The sequence below is a fragment of the Eumetopias jubatus genome, unplaced genomic scaffold (assembly GCF_037043125.1).
Source record: "Eumetopias jubatus isolate StellerSeaLion01/CBP00866 unplaced genomic scaffold, mEumJub1_p1.0 scaffold_8, whole genome shotgun sequence".
Lineage (NCBI taxonomy): Eukaryota > Metazoa > Chordata > Mammalia > Carnivora > Otariidae > Eumetopias > Eumetopias jubatus.
Window position 1 is genome coordinate 48,172,219 of NW_028274814.1, and position 16,619 is coordinate 48,188,837.

The window sequence follows — 16,619 nt, forward strand, 5'->3', positions numbered from 1 at the left end:
CTCCCAGATACAGTCAACAATTTACTCAGGAGTATCCAGAAGAAATTCTTCTTACCAAATACACTTACAAATAGAACTTTAAAAATTAGATCCATTCTCCTGTATTCCATCTGCCTACGTGGTGTGAGAAATTCCTTGATTGACCTCTGTATAACACCTGGTGCCATCACCATAAGATACGATTAAATGTTACACCAGCCTCACCCTCAACCTCACCACCTGTGTATCAACACAAGTGGGTCCACCAGCCATGTTCTTTTTATGAAGACAAGTGACCCACTCACCCACATGGATGCCACACTGGGTAAGGGAGTTACTAATAGCTATGAGCTCTGAGGCAGAGGACTCAAAGAGTTCAGATGAGAAGGGTGAAATATATGGAGGTAGTAGCCCCCAGACTGAGGCAGTCCACCCTCTACCTCACTCACCTTCTCTTCCCCTCCCCCTTCATCCTTATCCTTGAGCAGTCTAGTAAAACAAAACAAAAACCAAAAACCATTTACTGGAATGAACATGTTAAATTGGAAATGAGAGGGGCGCCTGGGTGGCTCAGGTCATGATGCCAGAGTCCTGGGATCGAGCCCCACATAGGGCTCCCTGCTCAGTGGGAAGCCTGCTTCTCCCTCTCCCACTCCCCCTGCTTGTGTTCCTGCTCTCGCTGTGTCTCTCTCTGTCAAATAAATAAAATCTTAAAAAAAAAAAAATTGGAAATGAGATAGAAAAGAATTGCTCAGATCTATCTACAGGATTCCAAAATTACTTAAGCTTTAACATTCTGAAAAGCAAGCTGTCCTTCCTATTTTCAGCTCCAATAAACATGTTGAGCAACTACAATATGCCAGGTATTATGCTAGGCACTTTCACACAAAGGAGGAAACTGTGGCTCAGAAAGATTACGTTCTGAATAAGCCAGGGTTAAAAAAATTAAAACGGAGGCTCCTAGGTGGCTCAGTCAGTTAAATGTCTGCCTTTGGCTCAGGTCATGATCCCAGGATCCTGGGATCCATTCCCCTATGGGGCTCCTTGCTCAGCGGGGAGCCTGCTTCTCCCTCTGCCTGTTGTCCCCCTGGTTGTGCGCTCACCTGCGCTCTCTTGCTCTCTCTCTGTTAAATAAATAAATAAAATCTTTAAAAAAATTAAAACATAAAGAAGCAAGTAAATGACACAGCAAGTTTTCATACCCCAGTCTTTTAGTTACAAACCCGATATTCCTTAAACTACTTTACTACACATCTGTCACTCAAATGGACAAGACCAATAGTGTCAAGAAGGAATTATGTCAGAATCCAAAAGAATCATAGAAAGCATAATGCTGAAATCAAACTTCACCAACAAATACAACATAATTTGGGAAGGGCAGGTGAGTAGAATCTGCCTTTAAGTGTGTTCTCCAAGATCTTACAGGGGCACAGACAATGTCTGCATGTCTGTCTTCAAAATGTCTTCAGAAAATAAAGGTAGCATCAGAAACTTTTCCTAGTACTCACCAGATCATGGAATCTTGGGTCATTTTCTTTGTTTGCTCATTTTCCTGGATCTGAGCTCAATCCTTTTTCTACCTTCTGCTTTTGGAGGGAAAGGATCTAGTTTCCAGGCCTAGCAAGATTTCATTGGGAGCATGAGGCTCAGAAAGGTGCTAGAACTCCCAGGAGACAGGGCACTGGCCTAAGACGTAGAATCACCGTGCAGCACCCAAGGCTCCACCTTCCTCCTGAAGCACACTTGGTCAGAGGACAAAGAGTAAAGGGAAAGTACACTGAAGAGATGACCCTCTTTCAATCCAGAAAACCTGACTAGTGTAGATAACTTGTCTTGTGCAGCGTGGTATCGCTTAGTGAGGATGAGGCAAAGAGAAGGGGAGGTTACCCAGAGGGAATCCCTTGTCCTCCTGTTCTCAGATATTGAAGGATTGTGGTGGTTCTGATCTTCACCCTCCCCCACCTTCCTAGAAGCCCAGAGCTTGAAACACACTTTGAAATGGTTGGTAGAGAGTCTCCTGTGGTGCCTGGGAATCCTGACCTTGTTTAAACAAAGGTCTTTTAACAGTTAGACTGAGTGTTATCAGCTTTTCTTGCTTCTTATTCTTACGTATCTATAGGAATTCCTAAAGCATGTGCTATACGGTAGGGATGAAGAAGCTGAACTTCTATCCCGGTAGCTCCGGAAAAGTTTGCTTTATAGAGGAGCAACGTGATTGCAAGACAGGCCCCCTAACATCTAGGTAAGAATTTCAGTAATACTGTATGCCCCATCAAATTTTAAATATGATTACAGAGATTACATTTTACTTCCTTTGAGGTGTTACACAAATTCAAGACATTTTATTTTTATTATAATTATCATTCTATTTTTTGTGTTCTTGATTCCATAATTCTCCATCTACCACATTCGAACCTCAAAAGCCCAGAAATAGTATATGTATCTCAAATTAGATATTCTCCCACTGATTGTTTTCTCTTCCCAAGATCACTAATGAACAACAATTTCCCCAGCCCAGAATAAGGATTCTCAGTCAGGGAAAAGCCAAGGACACGCAGCTACCGCCCACTTCTAAACACAGAATCGCTTCTGATCCGTCTGCATCTCCTTTCTCCTACCTGATTGACACAACAGAAGACGTCTGCTCGGGGCTTCTCTCAAACACCTCACTGCTACTGTTGTCAGTCACAATGTGTTTCCAAGGATCAGTCCCCCTCTTTGCTACTCATCCTGCTAGACTTTTCATTCAGGGGTGGTGGGGAGACTTCTGGTATTTAAAAATCTTGGCAGTTTCCCCATAAATGAGGAGCCCCTTGTTGCTCTGCCGTTTCTCCAGCCTATCCTGGCACACTGCCCTCTGGTGGAGAGGGGAGCCACATTGTAAAGAACAGAAGGAAGACATTTTGGGAAGATTGCTGCAACACACACACACACACACACACACACACACACACACACACACGCACGCACACACACACACACTTTCTCTTACTCTGAAAAATGAGTCCCAGACTCAGGCAGGCAGAGAGACAAATGGACAGGGGATTTCACAATCAAGAAATCAGCTCAAATGCTGTTTGCCTCAGTGCTATGTCATACAGGGTGTGTCCCTATAAAGATTCTATACATAGAAGGTAATCCTAGGTAAACAGCAACAAACGCCTGGCAAGACAAAAAAGACGCTTCTGGGAACGTCATTCTGCACAGCAAGGAGCAAACAGCAGATTCCCTCGTTAGGAATGGGTCAGCGTGCTTCAGAGCTGAGCAGTCTGGAAGTTGGGAGACATGGAATCAGCACGGAGCTGGTGCTATGATAACAGAGTCAGAGGTTTGAGTTCTAGTTCTGGTTTGATAGGTGATTCATCAAGCATCCAGAGTATATAACACCTGACCTTGCCATGCCTCCTCTTCCTAGTTTAGGGAGCAGGACACCTCTTTCTCTCCTGAGGGCGGTGAAGAACCACAGAGAGCAGCAAGAAATGAATCACATCGGAAAAGGGGCCGGGCAACCAGCAAGACACCTCAACCAGCTATACCACCTTGCCTCTCAAATTCTGAAGGTTCCTTCAGACCGGCATCTTCTGACCCTTATCACAGCAGCCCCAGAAACTCTCCAGTTTCATTCCTATCCCGACCCTGCCTATAATTTCCTATGGGATAGTGGTAAGAGAAGGAGATTTGGAGTCAGACTTCTATTTGAATCTCAGGTCCACCATTCATCATGACTGCATATAAGTCACTCTCACTTTTCTGAGCCTCTGTTTTTCCACCCGGAAGTAAAGACAACAATATGTATCTGTCAAGGCAGTTGGAAGCTCTACAGGGTACTTGATGTAAAATACCTAGTATAGTGTCAGGCCCACTACAGACAATCAATATGTAGTATTCTCTCCCTTCCTCCCTCCCTCCTCCACCTATCTCCCAGGCTGGGAGGTAGTCACATAGCTGTACCAATCAGGAAGCATCTATAACTCCGAATAAGAAAACAAAACACCTATTATCAAAATATTTATATTTGTGGATCTAACTATATTTAGTCCTGTGTGTGAAGAGGAGGTTAAAGCAATCATAAAGTTAATGTGGGTTTTAAATCTCTTCATATTAACTAGATATGACTTGACAGTCTAAGTATTACACCCGCTAGGCGGTTTCTGAATTGGACAATCATGTTGAGGAAGGGAGATTTAAACAAGATGGATCAAAGACCATAATGCTGTAAACTAAGGTATAAAACAGATAGAATGCTAGATAGTGATATATTATTAATTAATTAGTTAATTAATTCACCTCCTGTCCTAAATTTCTCAACTCCTTCTAGCTGGTTCCATTGATACCACCTATCTGCTGGCTACATTTTTACCCAGTTCCTGAACCAATCTTGATGGAGGCAGTAAGAAGAGCAATAGTCTCAGCTCCTTCTCCCCATTCTTCTTACCATACTCCCCCATCTGAGAAGATATAAGGTTGATCATTTTTCGCAAGGGGCATCCAGTTACTCATAGTTAATACCCGAGCACGGTCAAATCTGGAGTCCTGTTCCGAATGTCTCACAGGTGGGTAGGCTCTTACTGTTCTTCCGGCTTCAATCAATTCTCTTTCATTAGATAAGAACTTTACACTACAGTCTGGTTACTGAGGTCCTGCTACAAATGGAAAGGACCCCCCCAACACACACACACCCTGATAGATACCCTGCTGGCTTGGCGCTTGAGTAATGGCCATCACCTCATCCCCACTATGCTTCATGCCCACCCACACACCCCTGAACCTCTTGCCCCCACAGTTCTGCTCACATCCTATAAACCCAAGTTGCTTATTTTTGCCTACATTTGAGTCTATAACCGAACTGTCCGCCTTTACCTAGAATTCACCTCCATAACCTAGTTAGTTTATCTCAAATCACTCACTCAGACAAGTGACCCTGAAGCTGATGAGAGGTAAGAAAAGTCACCCAGTGGATACAGGCAGAAGGGAGATCACTCAGGGTCATAAAAAGAATAGTTGTAAGGCAGTAGCAGAGCTAGAGAGAGGGGTGGTTCAGGGAATAAACAGAAAAAGGCTGGGAGAAAGTTTAGGTAGCTTTCCTAAGATGTTTAAGTATGAATGAGAGAACTAAGTTGAGAAGTTCAAGGAGGGCTCATACAGTAGATTTGTTTGGAAACTTAGGGCTCCAGCAAGATGAGGAAAAGAACTGGTGACATCTCAACATGCGGTAATCTCTCGTTCTAAAAGCAAAACAAAATTGGGGGGGAGGAGCATGTCCTAGGCCTGAATATGTTACAAGGCCTAACACACAAAATGACATTGAAAAACAGAGAGTAAGATTAATAGAACAAATAAAGATCCCAGAAGTAAAATACATATTTAGGAATTTAATATAAAGAAGTCAGCATGAAACAAAACAAGCAGATTCTCTAACGTGGTTACACATTAAGAATCTTGTAGGGAGCTTTCTAAAAAATACCTATGCTAGGGTTCACTGCCCCCCACCTTGGAAGAGATTGTGATGATTATGAATCCCATAATTATGATTTCACCTATCAGCATTGGAAAAAGGGACTATTTCCCAGGAGAGACTAAACTATAGCTAGGTTGAGAACTATTGAGATTGATTATTATTATGTGGGTTATGCATATTATGATTGCTCGTTTGGCAATAATAATTTCCATCCTTGCTCCATTCCTATGCAAAATTAAATTTTAGTTGTAAAAATAATTATGTGTTTTAAGAAACAAAAAATAACAGTGTAAGTTATATTGGATTGGTGAGGACTTAGTAAGTTTAAAACAGAAGATTCCTGGGGCACCTGAGTGGCTCAGTTGGCTGAGCACCCAACTCATGATTTCAGCTCCAGTAGTGACCTCCTGGTCATGGGATTGAGCACCCCCCAGCAGGCTCCACGCTTAGCTCAGAGTCTACTTGCTTCTCTCCCTTCCCCTGCGTGTGTGCTCTCTCTCTGTCAAATAGATAAATAAAATCTTTAAAAAGAGAGAGAAAGACTCCTTCCAATAGGGGAAAAAAAAATCCCAAAGAAAGGATCACCCAGTGAATAAAAACAGAAAATCTATATAACTTAGTGACATAGTAAGAAATCACTAAAATGACAATAAATAAATGGTCATGAAAAGTGAAAAACAAAAGAAAACCAATACACCAAACTAAAATGTTTAACAAATATGGAAGAAGGGTAATGTAAGATTAAAGATGTTTACCTTAACTAGTAATTAAATAATACACATTCAAGTAAAAACAAGATGCAAATTTTTTTCTCTAGCCATAGAAGAAGAAAAAAGTGAAAGAGAATTATGATGCTCTGAAGAACCCTATTTAAAAAGCCCACTCTAACATATTAACAGGGAATCTAAATTTCTACGTTTATGGAAACAAATTTGGCATGTAAGAAAAGAGCCTTAACAACATTCATAATTTTGACCCAGTAATTTCTCTCCCAAGAGTCAATTATAAAAGGATTTTTTTTTAAAGATTTTATTTTTAAGTAATCTCTACACCTAACATGGGGCTCAAACTCACAATCCTGAGACCAAGAGTCACACACACCACCAATTGAGCCAGCATCCCATAAAAGGATTTTTTAATGAAAGATGTTTCTGAACATGCAAAAAAATTTATTATACTATTATTTATTTCTTTTGAAAGCAGAAATAGGCATGTGCTTCAGAATAATCCCAGGACTTGAGCAATGGAATTGTGTGGAGGATATAAATGAAACACGATTGGCCATGTGTTGAAAATTGTTAAATTTGGGTAATTAATAATAGGTAGTCATCCTACCATCCTGCCTATTTGCGTGCTTTTGTATATACTTGAAATTTTCTACAATAAAAAAATTAAAAGTAGAAATAAATTTTCATCAAGAAAAGTGGGATGGTTAATTTTATGTGTCAACTTGGCTAGGCCATGGCACCAATATAATTGATCAAACATTATTCTAGATGTTTCTGTAAAGGAATTTTTTTTATGAGATTAACATTTAAGTCAGTGAACTTTGAGTAAAACAGACTACCCTCCATAATGTGGATATGCCTCATCCAATCAGTTGACAGTCTTAATAGAAAAAGACTGACGTCCCCAAAAGAAGAGGAAATTCTGCCAGCATATTGGACTTAAACTGGGTCTCCAGCCTGCTTGCCTACCCTGAAGATTTTGGACTTCCCAACTATCCACAGATTCTTTAAAATAAATCTCAATGGATACATAGATACATAGACAGACAAACAAACCTTCTGTTGGCTCTATTTTTCTGGAAAATCCTAACTAATACAAAGAGGGATGTCAAATTTTTATACAGCTATACAATGGATACTATAAATAATTTTATGTTCAAGTTCATTAATTTTATGCTCAATTTTATATTCAGTTAAAGTTTTTAATAAATGTTTTTTTAATGTTAGTAGGTAAAGTAATATAGTCAGATTTAAAATTCATCAGGCTTGGGTGCCTGGGTGGCTCAGATGGGCGTCTGGGTGGCTCAGATGGTTAAGCGTCTGCCTTTGGCTCAGGTCATGATCCCAGGGTCCTGGGATCGAGTCCCGCATCGGGCTCCCTGCTAGGCGGGGAGCCTGCTTCTCCCTCTGCCTCTGCCTCTCTCTCTCTCTGACTCTCATGAATAAATAAATAAAACATTTAAAAAATAAAATAAAATAAAATAAAATTCATCAGGCTCTAGTTTAATAAAGTTCTATATTGGCAGCCATGTTTTAACATTATCTCTGTCTCTCTCTTTCTGACTCTGTCATTTTGGGCAAGTTTTATCACATCCCTGGGTTTTAATTCCTAATTCATAAAATAACAGATCATAATCCTTGAACTGCCTAGTCAGAGACGTTCTGGCAAGACAAATAACATATGACAGGACTTTAAAATTTTAGACTAAAAGAATTTTATGGATTTCAGAAATCCAAGGTAGAATTATCATGCTCCCCCTTTCCCCTGCCCTCGCATGCCTACGGCCCTCTCTTCTGAAGTATCCTTGCTGCCCACAGTTAAAGCTTTTTGATAATAAATGATTTGGAGTTCTGTTAAGCTGCTGTTAAGGCTTTGGTATTTCAGAGAATTTCAGGCCAATTCTACTCATTATTCCATCATTTTTTTGATCATACATTTTCTCCTTTCATATATCAATACCAATAATTTTTAGGAAGACAGATTGATGCAGAAATGAGATGCACTTTGGAGAAAAACCTGAGATCAAAAGAACATTAAATAATACTATTTCTATACCAGCATGGATTCAAATATAATGAGGCTCTGGCATTAATCTTTACTTTGGCTTCAGCTGCCTTCTGCCCTAGAATTGGTCATATTTTCCTCACCTAGATTACTTAATAGAAAGTTCTAAGAGAAATGAAGAATGAAAAGAATCTCAGGGTGCCTGGGTGGCTCAGTCAGTTAAGCATCTGCCTTCAGCTCAGGTCATGATCCCAGGGTCCTGGGATCCAGCCCCACATCGGGCTCCCTGCTCAGCAAGGATTCTGCTTCTCCCTCTCCCTCTGCGTCTGTGTGCACATGCTCTCTTTCTCTCAAATAAAGGAATAAAAATATTTTTTTTTAAATTCTCTCCTAATACAGGCAAAGGGGATATGAGATCTCAGTTATGGCCCTCAGTTAGCACAATCTTGTGTGTGACCTTAAGTAAGCCAATTAACATCTCTTTGTCAAAGGTTTGTATATAAAGCATCATGAAATATACAGAGTAAAGATATAAGGCATTATAATCATTTTTATTTAGTATCCAAGAAAGCAAAACTATGATAAAACCAAAGCTATATAACATATATTCACATAGAAGAGAATTCAGAAGTGTAAAACCAGAGGAAAGGCGGACAACGGAGTTTGTCTCCATCCTTTTAAGTAAGAAATGTAATACCTTCTACCATCCCCTCAAAATGGCTATGTAATCTAGTCCTTCTTTGCTACATGTTGACAGAAAGAATCAGATCTACAGAAAAGCTAGGAATAGTAAATGCGCCCTACAAGGATGCCGAAAGCGGTTTAAAACAAAGGGATGTGAATATTGTTAGAAATACCTGCCACCGTCCTGGCTTCTTGATTTGTTTTGGGAATAAAAATGTGGCAGTGATATGAACTTTAAAGATTGGCTTGGGGGCGCCTGGGTGGCTCAGTCAGCTAGGCATCCGACTCATGATTTCAGCTCAGGTCATGATCTTAGGGTTGTGAAATCGAGTCTCACGACAGGCTCTGCGCTCAGTGCAGAGTCTGCTTGAGCTTCTCTCTCCCTCTCTCTCTCTGCCCCTCCCCCCACTCACGCTCTCTAAATAAATAAATAAATAAAATCTTTAAAGATTTGTTTGATTTTATTTTGAAATGAAAGAGGTAACAAGATCCCAATAGAGATAGGAAGAGAACAAAGATCGTAACTTTATTATCTAAATCCAGAGGAAAACCCTCAAAATTTTTGCCTAATATTTATTTAAATTGAACAACAAAAATTTATTAAGTACTTTTCACCATCCCTTGCTCTGGTTCCCTCCTCTATATGTCTCCCCAAATACAGTTTTGGATCTTTTCAGGACACAGGAAAGGTTAAATATAGATATTGTATCCTGGACCCATATTATCTCTCCCTCCTTTCCCACTAAACTCAGTTCCTTTCCGTGAGTCAACGTGCAGCAGAGTTCGGACAATAAACCAAGTGAAGCAATCTGCTTTGGACTCTGCCCTGTTCTGCTTCTCCTTAACTGTCATTTATGGGTAGCATAGCTTCCTTAATACTGGTTTTTGCTTCCCGCTACAACCTAGCACATTTTATGGCATGTAGTTACAATGACAAACATTCAAATGGTGCTCCCCATGTGTTAGGCACTGTTCTAAGCACTTTACATAGAGATGAAGAAACTGGGTCACAGAGAGATTCAGTAACTTGCTCCAGATCACACAGCTAGTAACAGGGATTTGGAATTCCCAGGTTGTGTGGCTTTGGAATCTGTTTTCTTACATTATACCATCTTCCTAGCAGATTCTTGAAAATATTTTCTCTTTTCTTTTTTCCTTTCTTTTCTTTTTTTTCTTGCAAAATTAGAATTACCTTCAATATTGCTTTCTTTTTGATGAAGATATAATTCACATACCATAAAATTCATCCTTTTTAAAGTGTATAATTCGGGGCGCCTGGGTGGCTCAGTTGGTTAAGCGACTGCCTTTGGCTCAGGTCATGATCCCAGAGTCCCGGGATCGAGTCCCGCATCAGGCTCCCTGCTCAGCGAGGAGCCTGCTTCTCCCTCTGACCCTCCCCCCTCTCATGTACTCTCTCTCTCTCATTCTCGCTCTCTCAAATAAATAAATAAATCTTTAAAAAAATAAAGTGTATAATTCGGTGGTTTTTATATTCACAAAGTTGTACAACCATCACTGCTATCTAATTTTAGAATATTTCCATCATGGGGCACTTGGGTGGCTCAGTCGTTAAGTATCTGCCTTTCGGCTCAGGTCATGATCCCAGGGTCCTGGGATCGAGCCCTGCATCGGACTCCCCACTCTGCCGGAAGCCTGCTTCTCCCTCTCCCACTCCCCACTTGTGTTCCCTCTCTTGCTCTCTCTCTCTGTCAAATAAATAAATAAAATCTTTAAAAAAAAATAGAATATTTCCATCATTCCCCAAAAGAAATCTGTACCAATAGCAATCGCTCCCCAGTGCCCACTCCCCCAGCCCCTGTCAATCACTAACCTATTCGCTGTCTCTAGGGATGCGTCTATTTTGAACGTTTTATATGAATCGAATCATACAATCTGTAGCTTTGTGTCTGGTTCCTTTCACTTAGTGTGTTTTTAAGGTCACCGATTGTATTAGGGTTCTCTAGAAAAATAGAACGAATAAGATATATAGATATACATAGATATGCAGATATGTAAGAGGAGATTTATTACAGGAATTGGCTCATGAGGTTATGGAGGCCAAGATGTTCCACAGTCCGCTGTCGGCAACCTGGAAAGTCAGGAAAGCTGGTGGTACAATTCAGTGTGAGGCTGAAGCCCTGAGAACTGAGGACCACTGGTGTAAGTCACACAGTCTGAAGGCTAGAGGATCAGGAGCTCCAATGTTGGAGGGCAGGAAAAGATAGATGTCCCATCTCAAGAGACAAAGTCACCCTTCCTCCACCTTTTTTGCTCTATTTGGGCCCTCGGCAGGATGGATGATGCCAACCCACACTGGTGAGGGCAGGTCTTTATTCAGTCCATTGATTCAAATGCCAATCTTTTCCAGAAACGTCTTCACAGAGACACCCAGAAATAATGTTTCCCAGCTATCTAGGCATTCCTCAGCTCAGTCAAATTGACACATAAAATTAACCACCACAGTCTGTGGTCTGAGAAGTTTTCTTCTTGTGCAAACCTGATGCCACGCTCTCTCAACCTGTCTCTCCCTCTCTCCCTTTTCTCTCCCCCAGTTCACTTCCACACACCTCGCACCTGCCACGTTGTCTCCCTCAACTGTGGAAATCCTTCCAATCCTCAGATCGATTTCCTGGGTATTCCAAGTGATCTGACCTCAGTACAGCTGTGTTGAGGGTCGAGGAAAGCCCCAGGTCCCCCTATTTCTCCACCATCAGAACTCTGCCTCCTAACCATCACATCCATGTTGTAGCAAAAATCAGTACTTTATTCTTTTTTTGTGGCTGAATAATGGTTTTAATTCTTAAATTTAAGTTTTTGACCTATTTTGAGTTAATTTCTGCATATGTTGTGAGGTAAGCATTCAATTTCATTCTTTTGCTTGTGAATATCCAGTTGTTTCAGCACAATTTCAGTGTTTCTGTGTTGCATGTGAATATCCAGTGTGTCCAAACAATTGTTTTGATACTGTGTAGAAAATCAAATGGCCACAGGTATGAGTTGAAGACTCTCAACTCTGTTCCACTGGTCTATATGGCTATCCTTATGCCATCAGTACACAGTCTTAATTACTTAGCTTTGCAGTGTTTTAAAATCATTAGATATGAGTCTTCCAACTTTGTTCTCTTTTTGATGATTGTTTTGGATATTTTAAGACCCTTACATTCCAATGTGAATTTTAGAATCAGCTTGATCATTCCTGTAAAAAAAAAAAGCCATCTGGAATCTGAGTAGAGATTACATTGACTATATAGATCAACTTGGGGAGTACTGCCATCTTAACAATATTAAGTCTTCCTACCTAAGAACACAGGATGTCTTTTGATTTATTTAGATCTTTAATTTTTTCAATGATATTTTGTAGTTTTCAGTGGACAACCCTCATTTGTTGTCGATGCTAACATTTACAGTTCTGTGGCCTCTAAAGGTTAAGCCAGAATTTGTGTATGACTTGGTGATATCACAGAATGTTCTGTCTCTAGAAAATCCATTCTAGAACAGGTTGGACAATACATGCCTCTTAGAGGCTGGCCAGACATGCTATCTATGTCTAATACCATAGCATACTAAAAGGCCACTACTGATCCTTCTCATATTTGGATAAATGCACAGACCATAGAGCACCATATTGTGTAGCTCTTAGTGTCAGAACCCAGTGTATTTTCTTGGATGAGCCTGAGTTCGTCTAATTTCTCAGGTTGCCACAAATTGGTAGGATTAAAGATGGTATCCAAAGAATGACATCTCTAAATTTCTATCAACATAAATACTTCTTCATATTTAATCTATGGAGAACACTGCTCCCTGGGCACCCAAAATATGTTTGATTGAGGTTTAAATAAAAGCCACAAAGGAGCAGCCCCCAGTATCACTGTTAAATCCTATAACTCAGGTGTAAAAATACAAGGATCTCCATCTAGCACAGAGAGTTCTATCCCAGGGTTCAATGAACTTCTTTTTGTGAGTGAATTATCTCACATGCTATCTGAATATCTATAAACCCACACCCTGTGGCCTTGCTGACACTATCAAATCTTTATTGGCCATCTGTTTGTAGTTAATGTAAGCTCATACTTTGATTTTTAAGTCAGCTTGCCTCCATTCCCCAGTCAATGCTAACTCAGTGGATTAAAAATAATCAACTTTAATATCAGCCCAAGAAGAGCAGACTTGGAAAGATAAATGTGGTGGTAAAGGAGTGGTGCTTTACAGATAATTATAAGATCACATTTGATTTATTTATATTTCTTTTTTCCCAGTCCTACAGAATTGGAATATTCCTCAAAGCTATCTTCAGTTTTATAATAGAAAGCCACTTCAGAATACTCCACAGCTGTCTTAACAACTTCATACATGGAAACTAAGGTCTGAGTGATCAGGTGACCTGCCCAAGGTCAGAAGATCTAATCAGATGTGAAAGCTCCCGATCTAGAATTCCAGATTAGGCCATCCTAAGAATGGAATGTGGGTGATGACAAGAAGGACAGGGAGTGAAACCCAAGTCACCTGGTGATACGGGAGATGCTTGGGCTTCAAGAACGGATGCAAATATGACAGGTTCAACTCTCAGTATCAAAAAACCATTCTATTCCCGTGCTGTAAATGTAGTAACCACTGCAGTGCCTTCTGGGCTGCTATAGCCACACCCCCTGCTAAAGAAACAAGAGAAAGAGCAGCCCCACTTTCCATCTCTTATTGTGCCTGAGGAGCAGGCTATGAAGTGCAACACACACTCCACAAATGTACAGGATCCTGAACAACCAGAAGAGCCCTCTGAAAGCAACAGGAAAACCTCACCTCCACAACTTACCAATGAGGAAACTCGGGCACACAAGAGAGGTGTCTTCCAACAGTGAGCACTCAAGCTAAGGCTACCACTGTGTGTCTTGAATCTGCACCTCATGCTCTTTCACTACCGTTCTCCACCATTCAGAAGGCTGGCTGGAGATTTGACCCCTTGTTTTTCAGTTAAGTTTTGTAGGAGTGAGGATAAGGAAAAGGATCCTAGTTTTTAGAATTCCTAATGCACATATACTTTCATGGTTTCTTCCACCTGCTGGATCTTTGGGCTGTTTAGTGTTTGGACCAGGCTCAGAAAATCTACCCCATGCATCTCCAAGGTTGAAGACTAGAGACTTCACATTCCAGTTATGTTTTCATTGCGGGCACTGCAGGGCTTTCAGAATACTCTAGTGGATACTTTATTTCCTTCTTCTTCCTCTGCCAGAACTCATTTTGATTCATACTAAGATAGCAGCCCCCCAGAACGCTAAAGAGATCAGGCGTTGATACCTGTGGGTAAAGACCACAGAGGTAGGAGGCAGGGCAGCTGCAGGCCAGACTGGCTTGATTTGTGGAATCTGCTTATAAATCTGATGGAAAATAAGGCAATGGAGATAAATATTTAGCATTCTTTTAGCCTTCCTCCTCTTTCCTTGAACCACAAGCAAGCCTGTCACTTCTACTACTCAGATAAACAAGCCCTTTCCTGCTGCCTTAGCCTCTAACTGGCCAGAAGGAGCACTACGTTGGGGCCCAGACTGAGCATGTGGGCAAGGGCCAACAGGAGCTTTTCTTGCCTGGGCCAAGCCAGTCCCATCTGGCTTAAGAGGGACTTTGGAGAAGTTGATCCAAAGGATCCAAACTAGGGGTGGCTTTGACATACAACTGGCCCTGATGGTTGAGTACTATCAGAAAAACGTGCTTAGGGGGTGCCGGGGTGGCTCAGTCAGTTAAGCGTCTGCCTTCAGCTCAGGTCATGATCCCAGGGTCCTGGGATCGAGTCCCGCATCGGACTCCCTGCTCAGCGGGGAGCCTGCTTCTCCCTCTCTCTCTGCCCCGCCACCCCCCGCCCGCTCATGCTTTCTCTCTCAAATAAATAAATTTTTAAAAATCTTTTAAAAAAAGAGAAAAGAAAAACATGTTTAGAATCAATTTCTCCAAACTCCAAATTATCACCTTTCACAAATGTTTTTCATCATTCAGTTGATAGCATAATAGGAGTATAACATACATAGTGTCTCCTGGAGTTCTTCAACACAAAACTCTGCATTTACCCAACACAGTACAATTGGTTAAATCATTCAAAACTGAGGAGACAAAAGCTAATAATTTTGAAGCTTTCTCCAGAAAGCAAATTGGCTTAAAATATGAGCATTATATGTTCATTATTGAGATTTACCTATGGCCATAACATATATTTTGAAACAGTTTTCTCATAAGCTTGAGAATCTGCTACAATTTGTTGTCGGTAGAATTCTAACATAGCCTAGAACTATATACATATAATAATTTTAGTTTAGGCCAGTGTTCTGGAAATAGCACCACATTTCTGTCTTTTGTAACCTGACATTAAGCACCACTGCCATTTACTATGGCTGAGGCTATACGATGTTAACAGCTATAGCAGGAAAATTAAAACAGGCTTCCTTTTCATTTATAATTTTTGCCAGTAACTTAGTCCATAAAAATCTACAAGTGCAGGTTTGAAAAATGTAATCACTATCTTCAAGTTGATTTGCTCACGGCCGTTATGAAGAAAATTAGCTGTATGGATAGGTGGCTACCGCCAGAAAGATTGCAATTATACCTGAGGAAACAGAATGAGTTGCAGGTGGAGACAATTCTTAGAAGTTGGGACACGACAGAGACTGATGAGGGCTAAAGAAGGCAGGAGCTTCGGCAGATCCTTCCGTTCCTGAAAACTCACCCCTTACAAGTCGCATTCACAACATGATATAGCTGGAATCTAGAGTAGCCAACTCAGCTGGTGTTCTAAGCAGGAGAAAGTAGAGAAGGGCATCTGAGCTGAGGGGGTAAGAGCAGTACCCTCAGGAAAAGAGGCTGAAGTCAAGGGATGGGTGGGAACCCCTTCACCCCATCCCCACTTTCCTTTCTTGCCCAGAGGTGAGTGTCTCCCCAGCTAAATTCTAACCTAACCCCTCATTATTTTCCTAGTTAGGAAACTCAGAGAAATTGTAAGAAATTCGAAAATAAAAGACTCATTTTTTTTAACCTGGGAAGATTCCCCTGAGGTTTCCCAGTCTACCTCAACCCTTCATTCGCTAAGGGCGGGGTGGGGGGCGGTTTTGAGGTCATGAAGGACACTGAGGTAAATCATAAAAGAGTGAGCACAAAAAATGTGCCAGAGCTTCAAACAGATTTCAGATCCCTGCACTCAGGACTGGACTTTTACCACTCTACACGGATGTTTGTGCAAGTAGGTGCTTTGTGGGTGCGTGTGTGCACTCATCTCCCTCTACTTTCATTTTCCCTGTTAGAAACTGGGTCCAAGAAATGATATGTTAATATAGAGCATCACTCATCTGTTATTATCTGGCTCTTCCCAACCAGATGGTAATTTCCTGGAGGGCCTGGTCAGCTTCTTTAGGTCCTTCATTAGCACAGCCCAGAAGTAGGCAGAGGGCAGTAGCCACATCTAAAGTCAGAAGTATGGTGGGCAATTGAGACTGGCTAAACCTAGCCTGGTGGGAAGGACAGAATGAAGTGAGAGAGACAGACACCTTCATGAGAATAAGAATTTCAGGACTTCGTCTACTTTCTTTCTTCATTACTGTATCCCTTCCACTAGACCAGTGTCTGACACATATCAAAATTCATGTTTGCTCAATAAAAAAATAACTATAATTTCACCTATAACATTGAGGGACGCCTGGGTGGTGCAGTCAGTTAAGCATCTGACTCCTGATTTCAGCTCAGATCATGATCTCCGGGTTGTTGGGATCAAGTCCCTCATTGGGTTTCCCAC

General features: G+C 41.1%; 1 protein-coding gene across 2 annotated transcripts in view; it reads right to left on the minus strand.

The window, feature by feature from the left end:
- STYK1 (STY kinase 1) overlaps positions 1–16,619 on the minus strand; it is a 39,362-nt gene that overhangs the window by 18,245 nt on the left and 4,498 nt on the right. The gene's annotated exons all lie outside the window — the stretch shown is intronic.